This window comes from Triticum aestivum, chromosome 4B (assembly GCF_018294505.1).
Source record: "Triticum aestivum cultivar Chinese Spring chromosome 4B, IWGSC CS RefSeq v2.1, whole genome shotgun sequence".
NCBI lineage: Eukaryota > Viridiplantae > Streptophyta > Magnoliopsida > Poales > Poaceae > Triticum > Triticum aestivum.
Window position 1 is genome coordinate 564,701,849 of NC_057804.1, and position 16,431 is coordinate 564,718,279.

The following is a 16,431-nucleotide window of genomic DNA, read 5'->3' on the forward strand; positions in this document are numbered from 1 at the left end:
TATTGGCTCCCTCATATTCTCAGTACACCACGACACTGCATTCCCTACCGACGTGTGTTGGCAAAAGTCACTTTCGCCGTCCGACTGCAGGTCGGAAAAACTTCTATCAAACTGTCGGTCGGTAATACTCACGTGTACCACCCAACTGTCGGTCGGGAATGCTGAAGCATATAGCATCAAACCGTTGGGCAGTAAAAAGTGCACTACTATCAAACTGTTAGTCGGCAAATAATGCCGACCGACCATGGGTCGCCAATTGGGCCGCTCAAAATATCCGCGCACGCGTGCGTGGGAAACTTAGCGCGCGAAGCCCATCTAAAATTTTCGGCCCCTCATCCCCACAGCCCACCCTATCTCTCCGCCCTCTCTCCCTTATCTCTTTCTCTCCCGATCTGAGCGGCGGCGGCGGCGGCGGCTCCCGTCCTCTTCCCCCACCCCTCTCCCTCAGATTGAGCTCCGCCCCGAAGTGGAGGAAAGGTACGCGGCCGTCGATCTGTGCACGTCTAGCCATGAAGGGCTCCCCCCTCTCGCACTCCTTCTCCGCATGGAGCGCTAGCAGCCCAAACGTCGTAGATCCACTACCCCTGCGTCCGTGCCATGCCGGCCGCCGGTGGCTGCCGCATAGATCCGTTCCTCCCCCACCTGCCGCACGGGACGGCGCATGCTGCCATGCCGTTTGGGTGCAGCCAGACCGCCGCCCCTACCCTCGCGCTCCGGGCAGAGGCTCGTTCTTCTTGGTGGTGACTACACGTTCCTCCCTGGTGGTGGCGCTCTGCCGCTGTCTTGCGTTTCTCCTAGTGGCTGCGCCCTTCGACCCCTACCTCGAATCAGTGAGTCCTTCCCGTTATCTTGAATTTGATGTGCAACGGTATGCATGTCTTTGTTTATCTTGAATTCTCTCATATCCATGTCCGTCAGTTACTCAGTTTGCAATAGAACTTCACATCTTTCCTAGATCATAGTTGTTTGATTATTAGCAAACAATGATTCTTTACCTTTCCTTTTCACATCCGCAGATCGATCCGGCAATAGAGAGATGAAACTGCAAAGCAGCATGATAAGGAAAAAGCGGGTACACCTCTAATCTTTGTAGTATATAAGAGAGGATGACTAAACTAATATTGCCAACATATATGTTTGCTGTCCTCGACCTGGATGTCGATGACACTCTTTTTCTTTCAGTTTGTAGTTGGTTTGCATTGTTTCTGCAAAAGAATTTTGTCTGAACGTTGTAAATAACAGTTGGTCAAAAGTCATATGGGTACAGTCATAGTTGCCAAGTTTCTGGTTCGAGAGGGTCGAGGTACGGGAATGAGGGTCGAGGATCGCTGGTTGCCAAAACTAGGGATCGATTGAGGTATACATCTCTGGAACGGCCGTTCGACAGTGGGAACGCGATCCTGTTAAATCAGGGACGATGAGCCCGGGTCGATCAGTTTGATCCTTCCAAGTATTGTACATGGAAACAAAAACAGATTAAGGAAAGAGTGCAATATCGTTCAAGGGCAAGAGCAAATTAAGGAAGTCCATCCTGTATTAGAGGACCGTTGTTATTTTACGTCCTTTCTGGCCTTCTGTTCCTAAATTATCTCCCCTACAGTTACGGCCACGCCGTGTTTTTCCATTCCTTGTATACCTGCAACGTCCGGTCATCATGGGAACGCGTACTAGCCGTCGAATCCTATCGACCCGCACTCGTTCCCGACCCTCGATTGGGGTCGATGAACCCGGTACACGGGACGCGGCGTCGACCCGCGTTCCCGGCTACTATGGGTACAGTGCAGCATATCAGCACTGCCCCTACACAATATACATGTCATTAGTCATTACTTATTTCTTTGCTAAGATAAGTTGATAAATAACTTGTTTTGTTGTTTTCTGTTGTGAACTACATGATATGGACATTTCACTCCAGTTTGTGCTATTTTTTAACTCTAATTGACTTGTTGATATATCATTCTAGAATTTTGTTGTTTCTGTTGGAACCTATATTATCAATTTTACACCTTGCAGAATTTATGACTAACAGGTTACATGCTGGTTTCTTACTGTTTAGGTTTCGACGCTGGACATTTGAACAAAATCATATACTGGAGACTGCTTGTATTATAATAGAAGGTAAACTTACCAATCGAACAGAGTGAACAATACTTGTATTAGTGTTTTCCATTGTATTGCATGTGCATTGTGGTCACTACTATCAATCCGTAGAAATTACACTGTATAAGGATGGATGAAACGAATGGAACCTATATCCTAACTTGCCACTACTATATTGTAGCTTCTAAAACACTTGTATGCACATATAGTTTCTCTTGGTTATTATAACTGAAACATTATTGAGATAAATCTCGCTCAGTTTTTCTAGTGGGGAAGGAAAGCTTCAAGATGTTCCATTTAAAGCCCTGATATCTATTTGAAAATTAATTCATGTGCATACCTCCTCGATCCTAACATTATCATGTCTCCATTTCTCTTATTCAAGAGAAGCGTGAAACAAAACACTCATTCAGAATTCTATGCTATCAGAAATAAGGTCATTAATATTCAGATATATGCATGTAAACTTGGCTAGTCAATCATCAAATACACACACATATGCACACACTGGAAGGTGGTGTTCATGTTTGACAAAATTGTACTTGCGTAGCAATAGTTCCTTTAACAACTAAATTGTTCCTAATCCATTGTGAGGTGTTTCTAGGCCTTGATTTTGACATTTTTAAAGTATTGCTCAGATCTGTTTGGTTGAGATTTTGAATGTAAAAACTACATTGTTCCTGTTATCTATTGCGAGGCATATAAATGCTTTGATTTTGACTTTATTTTTCAGCTGAGTTCAGCTTGTATTGAATAAAAGTTGGACAGATGGAGATAGGTAAGTGTTATCAATATGATGGTTTATGATCTACCAGTGGAACTTTAAATGATATAGTTTACCAATTTCAACGGAGTGTGTTAGCAGATTAAGTAAAAGATGTGTTACATATGGAATGAACTTAATTCAACCATTCTCTAGAAGAAACTATTAGTCATATCGCGATATTATCTTGTAGAACAACAATAGGGATATGTTGACATTTGACACTTATGATGTCCTTTTTCCATGATGCTTCGCCTACTGTTAATATCCTCTTCTCCAACTGGCACATTCTTGCAAGCAATCACTATTGATGAAATAATTATGAGCACTTTTCTTGTAGAGTATAATAGATCTTTTATATGCAACTATTCAGTTGACTTGTGAAGGAATAACTAATGTCATGCTTGAATAACTGGGTTGTTGTCATGACCTTAACAGTGCAAAGCTATGCATATAAAGTTGTCATGCTTGTATGAGTGGGCAGTACATAAAGCTACTGTTATGACCTTAACCATCCAAAATTAATGGAAAAGTTGTGATGTGGTAGTGTGTATACTATATTGGAACATAATGCATGGTTGACATAAATGCTATTGGAATTATTTAGATGTCATGGTGTTCCTAATAACTTAAAACTGTTGTAAAGATGAACTAAACCAAATTACTCTCAAACTAGAGAGCAAGAAATTATGAGATAGTTTCCTGTAGAGTAATGGTTCATGTATGTGCAGCAATTCAATTGCCCTGTGATGTAATAGTTGATGCCATGCTTGTAAGTGGGCTGGTTTCATGACCTTAACAGTGCAAAGCTATGCACGCAACATTCACATTTTATTTTGAGTTTCCCTTCAGCAATTACTTATTAATATTTCAGCACTAAACTATATTTGGCTGAGTATATCAATATTCAAACTTGTTTGTGTCGCTTTCACTATTTTGTGAGCCTTTAATCGCTCGTGTTCACATCTTCTGTCTTGGATACTATATCTGTTATTTGACCTGACTGGATGCTTATTTATGATTATCACAGATAAAAATGATATTTTGTTATGTTGTCGATTTCCTTGATAAACAAAGTAGTTGCTGCCTAAATCTGGAACATTTCATGGACTTGTGTTATTAATGTAGTCTGACCATCTTTATTTCCAACAACATATACTATTAGCAGATGGTGGGATTCATATTGGATTTGTACAAAAGAAAAACTTTTCATATAGTACTGTTCTATTAGTGAAGTGAATATTAAAATAATTTATCTCGAGGAGAAACTGAAAGAATTCCAGATCTTGATGAATGTATACCTCGGTTGTGAGGATCTGAAGAAACCCTTTTTTCTGTTGCTGGTAGTGGAGCAAGATTTCTTATATCTGGGTGAGGGCATCCATCAATGTTGGGACAAGGAATCTCATCACTACAGTATGTAGCTACCATAGTGGACCAGGTGCGTTCTTGAGCATAGCTAGACGGAAAAACATCTTTCCCGAGCTGGCATGTGAAGGTAACTTGACCCATCTTGTTTATTTTTTGAAATTTAAAGTCAAAATAAGGGATGTATTCACCAGCTTGTCAATCCGCTTTCAGGAAGAATAGTATAAAAAACTCTATGCTTAGCACACATCTGCTATGGAAAGTACATCATAGTTAAGCCTAGTTACTTAAGTTATCCTAGTAAGATCTACAATTTTGTATAATAAGTCTGCACAAGTGTAGTCCATGAAATCAAATTAAATAGCTAGATAAGCATGTTATTTTTAATGAGAAGAAACAAACTCCTTTGTTGACCTATCAACTCCTTATGGAGATGGTGGGCCGGCTGGGGTGATCTCAGCCGAGGATCAATGTTAGTGTTAACACATGGCTATTGAATTCTCTGTATTTATTACTATTTATATTTTTGAGAATGTGATGATCTCTTTGTTGGAATTTTGCTACTGTAGTCTAGCTTCTATTAGTGTATTATAATTGAGAATTGTTTAACTTTTGTAGGAAACAAACCAAAGGAGAGCACTCACACGGAACCATGAAGCCAATGATCTTCGTCAACTAGATGTTTTAGATTTCTTTTTTTTTTTGGCGCAGAAACATGATCAAAAGGTCAGAAACGGTCTAAATGTGTATTCTGACGGCCAAAATGACTGGGAGCGAGAGAGAGCTCCCTTTAGGCTCAGTTTTACTGTTCTAAATTTTGTACAACTGATGTCTCATACTTGCATCTTTTACATGTCCTTTTGTGAACTTGATGTATGGTGTCTTGGTGGTAATGTTTAGAGCAGACTGTAGTGTATGTATGTGACAAATAGTTAATCGAATAAAAAATGTTTGGGGCACCTGATGTGAGCCTGATGTATGGTGTCTTGGTGACTATACTTACAATCAATACCATATGTTAATTAAAGCTATGGCTGATTGAATTAAATGTAGAAGAACTATTGGTTGGCAAAGAAAAATCCTGGCTGATTGTTGGTCAGCAAAACAAACCTCGTCTGACAGTCAGTTGGGAAAGGCTAATGCCAGGCCCAACAGAATGTTGGTCGGGAAAGAATACCCTGTCCAATAGTCGGTCGGGAAACGCCCATGGTTTCCCCAACAGGCTGTCGGTCGGGAAAGGCCCATGGCAGGCCCAACAGACTGTCGGTCGGGAAAGATACTCCATAGCTGTCAAGCAGTCGGTCGGGAAAGCTATGTCGGTCGGGAAAAGCTTTTCCCGTCTGGACTTTCCCCAACAGACGTTATCGGTCGGCACTAGTCTTTCCCGTCCAACTGTCTGTTGGTGAAACTTGGATTCCCGACCAGCTTGTCTGTTGGGGATGTAGTGCTATGGTGTAGTGTCTACGAAGATCTTTATCGGTCAAACCGCATAACAACATACGTTGTTTCCTTTGTCATCGGTATGTTACTTGCCTGAGATTTGATCGTCGGTATCCAATACCTAGTTCAATCTTGTTACTGGCAAGTCTCTTTACTCGTTACGTAATGCATCATTCCGTAACTAACTCATTAGTTACATTGCTTGCAAGGCTTATAGTGATGTGCATTACCGAGAGGGCCCAGAGATACCTCTCCGATAATCGGAGTGAAAAAACCTAATCTCGAAATACGCCAACCCAACATGTACCTTTGGAGACACCTGTAGTACTCCTTTATAATCACCCAGTTACGTTGTGACGTTTGGTAGCACCCAAAGTGTTCTCCGGTAAACGGGAGTTGCATAATCTCATAGTTACAGGAACATGTATAAGTCATGAATAAAGCAATAGCAATATACTAAACGATCAAGTGCTAGGCTAACGGAATGGGTCATGTCAATCACATCATTCTCCTAATGATGTGATCCCATTAATCAAATGACAACACATGTCTATGGTTAGGAAACATAACCATCTTTGATTAATGAGCTAGTAAAGTAGAGGCATACTAGTGACTATATGTTTGTCTATGTATTCATAGATGTATCATGTTTCCGGTTAATACAATTCTAGCATGAATAATAAACATTTATCATGATATGAGGAAATAATAATAACTTTATTATTGCCTCTAGGGCATATTTCCTTCAGTCTCCCACTTGCACTAGAGTCAATAATCTAGATTACACAGTAATGATTCTAACACCCATGAAGTCTTGGTGCTGATCATGTTTTGCTCGTGGAAGAGGCTTAGTCAATGGGTCTGCAACATTTAGATCCGTATGTATCTTGCAAATCTCTATGTCTCCCACCTGGACTTGGTCCCGGATGGAATTGAAGCGTCTCTTGATGTGCTTGGTCCTCTTGTGAAATCTGGATTCCTTTGCCAAGGCAATTGCACCAGTATTGTCACAGAAGATCTTCATTGGTCCCGATGCACTAGGTATGACACCTAGATCGGAAATGAACTCCTTCATCCAGACTCCTTCATTTGCTGCTTCTGAAGCAGCTATGTACTTCGCTTCACATGTAGATCCCGCCACGACGCTTTGATTAGAACTGCACGAACTTACAGCTCCACTGTTTAATAAAAACATGTATCCGGTTTGCGATTTAGAATCGTCCAGATCAGTGTCAACGCTTGCATCGACGTAACCATTTACGACTAGCTCTTTGTCACCTCCATATATGAGAAACATATCCTTAGTCCTTTTCAGGTATTTCAGGATGTTCTTGGCCGCTGTCCAGTGATCCACTCCTGGATTACTTTGGTACCTTCCTGCCAAGCTTATTGCTAAGCACACGCCAGGTCTGTTACACAGCATTGCATACATGATAGAGCCTATGGCTGAAGCATAGGGAACATCTTTCATTTTCTCTCTATCTTCTGCTGTGGTCGGGCATTGAGTTTGACTCAACTTCACACCTTGTAGTACGGGCAAGAACCCTTTCTTTGCCTGATCCATTTTGAACTTCTTCAAAACTTTATCAAGGTATGTGCTTTGTGAAAGTCCAATTAAGCGTCTTGATCTATCTCTATAAATCTTGATGCCCAATATATAAGCAGCTTCACCGAGGTCTTTCATAGAAAAACTTTTATTTAAGTATCCCTTTATGCTATCCAGAAATTCTATATCATTTCCAATTAATAATATGTCATCTACATATAATATCAGAAATGCTAAAGAGCTCCCACTCACTTTCTTGTAAATACAGGCTTCTCCAAAAGTCTGTATAAAACCATATGCTTTGATCACACTATCAAAGCGTTTATTCCAACTCCGAGATGCTTGCACCAGTCCATAAATGGATCGCTGGAGCTTGCACACTTTGTTAGCACCTTTTGGATCAACAAAACCTTCTGGTTGCATCATATACAACTCTTCTTCCAGAAATCCATTCAAGAATGCAGTTTTTGACATCCATTTGCCAAATTTCATAATCATAAGATGCAGCAATTGCTAACATGATTCGGACAGACTTAAGCATCGCTACGGGTGATAAAGTCTCACCGTAGTCAACCCCTTGAACTTGTCGAAAACCTTTTGCAACAAGTCGAGATTTATAGACAGTTATATTACCATCAGCGTCAGTCTTCTTCTTAAAAATCCATTTATTCTCAATGGCTTGCCGATCATCGGGCAAGTCAACCAAAGTCCATACTTTGTTCTCATACATGGATCCCATCTCAGATTTCATGGCCTCTAGCCATTTTGCGGAATCTGGGCTCATCATCGCTTCCTCATAGTTCGTAGGTTCGCCATGGTCAAGTAACATGACTTTCAGAATAGGATTACCGTACCACTCTGGTGCGGATCTTACTCTGGTAGACCTACAAGGTTTAGTAGAAACTTGATCTGAAGATTCATGATCAATATCATTAGCTTCGTCACTAATTGGTGTAGTTGTCACAGGAACCGGTTCATGTGATGAACTACTTTCCAATAAGGGAGCAGGTACAGTTACCTCATCAAGTTCTACTTTCCTCCCACTCACTTCTTTCGAGAGAAACTCCTTCTCTAGAAAGGATCCGAATTTAGCAACGTAAATCTTGCCCTCAGATCTGTGATAGAAGGTGTACCCAATTGTCTCTTCTGGGTATCCTATGAAGACACATTTCTCCGATTTGGGTTCGAGCTTATCTGGTTGAAGTTTCTTCACATAAGCATCGCAGCCCCAAACTTTAAGAAACGACAACTTTGGTTTCTTTCCAAACCACAGTTCATAAGGCGTCGTCTCAACGGATTTTGATGGTGCCCTATTTAACGTGAATGCGGCCGTCTCTAAAGCATAACCCCAAAACGATAGCGGTAAATCAGTAAGAGACATCATAGATCGCACCATATCTAGTAAAGTACGATTACGACGTTCGGACACACCATTTCGTTGTGGTGTTCCAGGTGGCGTGAGTTGCGAAACTATTCCGCATTGTTTCAAATGTAAACCAAACTCGTAACTCAAATATTCTCCTCCACGATCAGATCGTAGAAATTTTATTTTCTTGTTACGATCATTTTCTACTTCACTCTGAAACTCTTTGAACTTTTCAAATGTTTCAGACTTGTGTTTCATCAAGTAGATATACCCATATCTGCTCAAATCATCCGTGAAGGTGAGAAAATAACAATATCCGCCGCGAGCTTCGACATTCATTGGACCACATACATCGGTATGTATGATTTCTAACAAATCAGTTGCTTGCTCCATAGTTCCGGAGAACAGCGTTTTAGTCATCTTGCCCATGAGGCATGGTTCGCAAGTACCAAGTGATTCATAATCAAGTGATTCCAAAAGTCCATCAGTATGGAGTTTCTTCATGCGCTTTACACCGATATGACCTAAACGGCAGTGCCATAAATAAGTTGCACTATCATTATTAACTCTGCATCTTTTGGCTTCAACATTATGAATATGTGTATCACTACTATCGAGATTTAATAGAAATAGACCACTCTGTAAGTGTGCATGACCATAAAAGATATTACTCATATAAATAGAACAACCATTATTCTCTGACTTAAATGAATAACCGTCTCGCATCAAACAAGATCAGATATAATGTTCATGCTCAACGCTGGCACAAAATAACAATTATTTAGGTCTAAAACTAATCCCGATGGTAGATGTAGAGGTAGCGTGCCGACCGCGATCACATTGACTTTGGAACCATTTCCCACGCGCATCGTCACCTCGTCCTTAGCCAATCTTCGCCTATTCCGTAGTCCCTGTTTCGAGTTGCAAATATTAGCAACAGAACCAGTATCAAATACCCAGGTGCTACTGCGAGCATTAGTAAGGTACACATCAATAATATGTATATCACATATACCTTTGTTCACTTTGCCATCCTTCTTATCCGCCAAATACTTGGGGCAGTTCCGCTTCCAGTGTCCAGTCTGCTTGCAGTAGAAGCACTCAGTCTCAGGCTTAGGTCCAGACTTGGGTTTCTTCTCTTGAGCAGCAACTTGTTTGCTGTTCTTCTTGAAGTTCCCCTTCTTCTTCCCTTTGCCCTTTTTCTTGAAACTGGTGGTCTTATTGACCATCAACACCTGATGCTCCTTCTTGATTTCTACCTCCGCAGCTTTTAGCATTGTGAAGAGCTCGGGTATTGTCTTGTCCATCCCTTGCATATTATAGTTCATCATGAAGCTCTTGTAGCTTGGTGGCAGTGATTGAAGAATTCTGTCAATGACACTATCATCGGGAAGATTAACTCCCAGTTGAATCAAGTGATTATTATACCCAGACATTCTGAGTATGTGTTCACTGACATAACTATTCTCCTCCATCTTACAGCTATAGAACTTATTGGAGACTTCATATCTCTCAATCCGGGCATTTGCTTGAAATATTAACTTCAACTCCTGGAACATCTCATATGCTCCATGACGTTCAAAACGTCGTTGAAGACCCGGTTCCAAGTCGTAAAGCATGGCACACTGAACTATCGAGTAGTCATCAGCTTTGCTCTGCCAGATGTTCTTAACGTCGTCAGTTGCATCTGCAGCTGGCCTGGCATCCAGCGGTGCTTCCAGGACGTAATTCTTCTGTGCAGCAATGAGGATAATCCTCAGGTTACGGATCCAGTCCGTGTAATTGCTACCATCATCTTTCAACTTAGCTTTCTCAAGGAACGCATTAAAATTCAACGGAACAACAGCACGAGCCATCTATCTACAACAAACATAGACAAGTAAAATACTATCAGGTACTAAGTTCATGATAAATTTAAGTTCAATTAATCATATTACTTAAGAACTCCCACTTAGACAGACATCTCTCTAGTCATCTAAGTGATCACGTGATCCAAATCAACTAAACCATGTCCGATCATCACGTGAGATGGAGTAGCTTTCAATGGTGAACATCACTATGTTGATCATATCTACTATATGATTCACGTTTGACCTTTCGGTCTCCGTGTTCCGAGGCCATATCTGTATATGCTAGGCTCGTCAAGTTTTAACATGAGTATTTCGCGTGTGCAACTGTTTTGCACCCATTGTATTTGAACGTAGAGCCTATCACACCTGATCATCACGTGGTGTCTCAGCATGAAGAACTTTCACAACGGTGCATACTTAGGGAGAACACTTCTTGAAAATTTTAGTGAGAGATCATCTTAAAATGCTACCGTCAATCAAAGCAAGATAAGATGCATAAAGGATAAACATCACATGCAATCAATATAAGTGATATGATATGGCCATCATCATCTTGTGTTTGTGATCTCCATCTTCGAAGCACCGTCGTGATTACCATCGTCACCGACGCGACACCTTGATCTCCATCGTAGCATCGTTGTCGTTACGCCATCTATTGCTTCTACGACTATCGCTACCACTTAGTGATAAAGTAAAGCAATTATAGGGCGTTTGCATTTCATACAATAAAGCGACAACCATATGGCTCCTGCCAGTTGCCGATAACTTCGGTTACAAAACATGATCATCTCATACTATAAAATATAGCATCATGTCTTGACCATATCACATCACAACATGCCCTACAAAAACAAGTTAGACGTCCTCTACTTTGTTGTTGCAAATTTTACGTGGCTGCTACGGGCTGAGCAAGAACCGTTCTTACCTACGCATCAAAACCACAACGATAGTTCGTCAAGTTAGTGCTATTTTAACCTTCGCAAGGACCGGGCGTAGCCACACTCGGTTCAACTAAAGTTGGAGAAACAGACACCCGCTAGTCACCTGTGTGCAAAGCACGTCAGTAAAACCAGTCTCGCGTAAGCGTACGCGTAATGTCGGTCCGGGCCGCTTCATCCAACAATACCGCCGAACCAAAGTATGACATGCTGGTAAGCAGTATGACTTGTATCGCCCACATCTCACTTGTGTTCTACTCATGCAAATAACATCTACGCATAAAACCAGGCTCGGATGCCACTGATGGGGAACGTAGTAATTTCAAAAAAAAAATCCTACGCACACGCAAGATCATGGTGATGCATAGCAACGAGAGGGGAGAGTGTAATCTACATACCCTTGTAGACCGAAAGCGGAAGCGTTAGAACAATGCGGTTGATGTAGTCGTACGTCTTCACGGCCCGACCGATCAAGCACCGAAACTACGGCACCTCCGAGTTCTAGCACACGTTCAGCTCGATGACGTCCCTCGAACTCCGATCCAGCCGAGTGTCGAGGGAGAGTTCCGTCAGCATGACGGCGTGGTGACGATCTTGATGTTCTACCGTCACAAGGCTTCGCCTAAGCACCGCTACAATATTATCGAGGAGGACTATGGTGGAGAGGGGCACCGCACACGGCTAATAGATCTCAAGGATCAATTGTTGTTGTATCTTTGGGGTGCCCCCCTGCCCCCATATATATAGAAGCAAGGGGGGAGGTGGCCGGCCTATGGAGGAGGCGCACCAAGGGGGGAGTCCTACTCCCACCGGGAGTAGGACTCCTCCTTTCCTTGTTGGAGAAGGAAAGAGGAGGAGTAGGACTCCTCCTTTCCTTGTTGGAGAAGGAAAGAGGAGGAGAGGGAGAAGGAAAAGTGGGCTGCCCCCTTTGTCCAATTCGGACCAGAGGGGGTGCGCAGGCCTCCTTCCTTTTGGCCTCTCTCCTCTATTCCCGTATGGCCCAATAAGGCCCATATACTCCCCGGCGAATTCCCGTAACTCTCCGGTACTCCGAAAAATACCCGAATCACTCGGAACCTTTCCGAAGTCTGAATATAGTCGTCCAATATATCGATCTTTACGTCTCGACCATTTTGAGACTCCTCGTCATGTCCCCGATCTCATCCGGGACTCCGAACTCCTTCGGTACATCAAAACTCATAAACTCATAATATAACTGTCATCGAAACCTTAAGCGTGCGGACCCTACGGGTTCGACAACAATGTAGACATGACCTAGAACGATTCTTGATCAATAACCAATAGCGGAACCTGGATGCTCATCTTGGCTCCCACATATTCTACGAAGATCTTTATCGGTCAAACCGCATAACAACATACGTTGTTCCCTTTGTCATCGGTATGTTACTTGCCCGAGATTTGATCGTCTGTATCCAATACCTAGTTCAATCTTGTTACTGGCAAGTCTCTTTACTCGTTACGTAATGCATCATTCCATAACTAACTCATTAGTTACATTGCTTGCAAGGCTTATAGTGATGTGCATTACCGAGAGGGCCCAGAGATACCTCTCCGATAATCGAAGTGACAAAACCTAATCTCAAAATACGCCAACCCAACATGTACCTTTGGAGACACCTGTAGTACTCCTTTATAATCACCCAGTTACATTGTGATGTTTGGTAGCACCCAAAGTGTTCCTCCGGTAAACGGGAGTTGCATAATCTCATAGTTACAGGAACATGTATAAGTCATGAAGAAAGCAATAGCAATATACTAAACGATCAAGTGCTAGGCTAACGGAATGGGTCATGTCAATCACATCATTCTCCTAATGATGTGATCCCATTAATCAAATGACAACACATGTCTATGGTTAGGAAACATAACCATCTTTGATTAATGAGCTAGTCAAGTAGAGGCATACTAGTGACTATATGTTTGTCTATGTATTCACACATGTATCATGTTTTCGGTTAATACAATTCTAGCATGAATAATAAACATTTATCATGATATGAGGAAATAATAATAACTTTATTATTGCCTCTAGGGCATATTTCCTTCAGTCTGCCCGTCAACAGGCACCTCGGCAGGCTCGCTGGATGGGATCACCGTGAGGGTCGCTGCGAAATGCATGTCGACTTCGAGGGTCGACTCGCTGACTTTGAAAGAGCAAACCTAGTCGCACTACAACACATAGACGTGGTCGATCCTTGGGTGGTAGAGCACAAAACCTTTATTGAGAAGACGTACAATGACCGAGGCCAACAGAGGACGGACGGAGATATACTCAAAGAGCACAACTCATGTTTCACGCGTTGGTTCAAGCAGAAGCTTCTGTCGTACCCTTTACATGAGGATTCTTCCGTGGAAGAACAACTCATATTCGCCTTGTCACAGGGCGCCGAGCACAACCTGATGACCTATGAGGCGTACGATATCAACGGCTACACATTCTACACCGAGGACAAGGACATGAAGAGCGATGGTTATCAGAACTCCGGGGTAACGATGGAATCCTACACCGGTAAGGACTAGGACAGATACTACGGAAGGATCGAGGAGATCTGGGAGCTGAGCTACGCTAGAGAGAAGGTGCCCATGTTCCGTGTCATATGGGCCAAGAGCGTCCTAAAAGAAGACAGATATTTCACCACCATGGTTATACCCGAAGCCAAATCCAAGACCGCGGGCGCAAACGTCACCGCGAAAAATGAGCCATGGGCACTGGCTTCCCAAGTGGACCAATGCTTCTTCATTACCGACCCACCAAAGCCCAGTCGTGTTGTCGTGAGGAGAGGCAAAAGGAAGATCATCGGAATGGATGGAGTAGCCAATGAGCAAGACTTCGACAAGTACGGCGACCCGAAGATCGAACATGACGACGACGATGAAGTAGCAGCACACACCACAAGAAGAAGCAGGACCACCCTACGTAAAGGACGCCCGTTCCACAGAAGAACTCCATTTGCGAAAAAGAAGGGCAAGAAGATTATGAACAGATAGCTAGCTAAGATCGATTGTATTTAAATCGTAGTCTTCATTTCTCAATTGTATTTCATGGGCACTTTTTGATATCATGAATATTTTTAAATTTCATGGGCACTTTTTGAAATCATGAGGACACTTGATCTCGATCCCCCTCCATCTCGATCTCGATTCCCCCTCCATCTCGATCTCGATCCCCCTCCATCTCGATCCCGCACCCTCCCCCACTAGCTCCACCGCCGCCGACGACCCACCGCAACCCTCCACCGCCGCCGATGATATTTTCAAGTAACAAATTTGAACATATTTTTTAAAAAATTATTACTGTTTTTATAAAAAAAATATTACTATTATGATTTAAACAAGTTTGAACATATTTAAACACAAATAAATATAAAAACAGCATTTGAAATACATAAAAAATATTGGGGAGCCTGGGAATCAAACCCAGGACCTCCTGGTGTGTGTGCTGCGTGCTGACCAGTCGGGCTAGTGGGTGGGTTCTGTTGTAGATAGGGCTAGGTTGTAGATAGGGCTAGTGGGCTAGATTAAAACAAAATTCTAATGGCGCACCGTGGGGTGGTGCGCCATTAGAATAATCGTACTTCTGGCGCACGAGGGGGTGGTGCGCCATTAGAAAGCTTCCCCCCACACTAAATCCCCAATCTCTCTAATCTCTCCCCTGCCTCATCGATCTCACCCGATGCCCCCCGTGTTCGCCGTCCCCCTCGCCGCCCCCCTCGCCTCCTTCGCCGTCCCCGAGCCCAGCGCCGCCTCCCTCGCCGTCCCCGAGCTGAGCGCCGCCTCCCTCGACGTCCTCCCGCCCAAGCGCCCCCTCCCCCCGCGGCCCTGCCTGCGCCCTCGACGTGCTCGCCGTCCAACACCGCGCGGCCTGCCCAGGAGGACCGCCGCCGTCTTCCTCTTCGACTACGAGGACCCGGACGAGCTCGGACGCCCAGGAGGACCGCCACCGTTCGACGCCCTCGACCGTGCGGCCTGCCCAGGAGGAGCGCCACCGCTCGACGCCGAATTCGCGCCGCCTCGACTAGCTCTGGCTGCCCCGAGTCGCCCTCGACCTCCCAAGTGAGCACCCGAGCCGCTTCCCCCTCTACCCCCTCTTTATTTCCTTCTGATGTGTTCTAGGGTTGGGGGTTGGAGAAATTTGGACAAGAAAAGGGGGTTGGAGAATTAAGTAGCTAGAGTTTTCCAAATGTTCAAATCTCTGAGCTTGCATTTAGATGCATTTTAGAGGATACTTGGTCCATATTCATTTGCAGTGAACATACATTTTCACTGTTCTTATAATATTTGCTTGATGTCAGATTATGCTATGAGGATATTAGTCTAAGCCCAGTCTTGGATGCATTGTTTTATCCTGCGGTGGTTAAACCGGTTCTGAAAATTATCTAGTTTGACCTGTACTTGTCCAGCTATCATAATCTATTCTTTGACCATGGCATTAGCTGGCATTTTGTTATGATAATTTCAGTATATATCTTACTATCCTTTGCTGATCTCGTTGTATTTTCAATGCACAGGCAACTCTCCCACAAAGTCTCCTCCAGGTAATATATGTCTGATGCTTTCTAAAGAGTACTAGTATACTGACTAAACTATCCACTTGCTATGCTTAGCTGCTCTGTTGTCTGAATCATGACACTTTGCCAGCTGAAACTTGCCTATCACACTGTCGCTGTATTGCTCAACTAAAAACACAAATATTTGTAGTTTTTGTCTGTCATAATGCAACTAAGCATACTAGTCTCAACTAAGCATACTAGTTTTTTGTAGTGAGACAGTAAGATAGTGAGACAGTAAGAAGGAAACTTCCCAGATTATGTAGAAAGAAAATACTTGGTTTGACAGCAAGTACCATGACATGAATCAAAAAACATATACGGTGGGAAAAATAAAATGGCAGAAACCTGGGAGGTTCTGGTTTGCTGTATCTCCACCAGTTTGGGTTGGTGACATGATTTTTTATCCTGTGAACTCATTGTACTGCTACAAGAATTTGGTATCATCATGGTGTAATTTTGTTAACATTCTGGTTTTGTTAGATAGTGGCT

General features: G+C 43.0%; 1 long non-coding RNA gene across 1 annotated transcript; it reads left to right on the forward strand.

Annotated features, from left to right (window-relative positions):
- The first annotated feature begins 330 nt into the window (after positions 1-330).
- LOC123093274 (uncharacterized) lies at positions 331-5,190 on the forward strand. Its single transcript, XR_006445228.1, has 4 exons — positions 331-830; positions 1,017-1,072; positions 2,057-4,361; positions 4,850-5,190. It is a non-coding gene; the product is annotated as an uncharacterized lncRNA (long non-coding RNA).
- Positions 5,191-16,431: the final 11,241 nt, after the last annotated feature.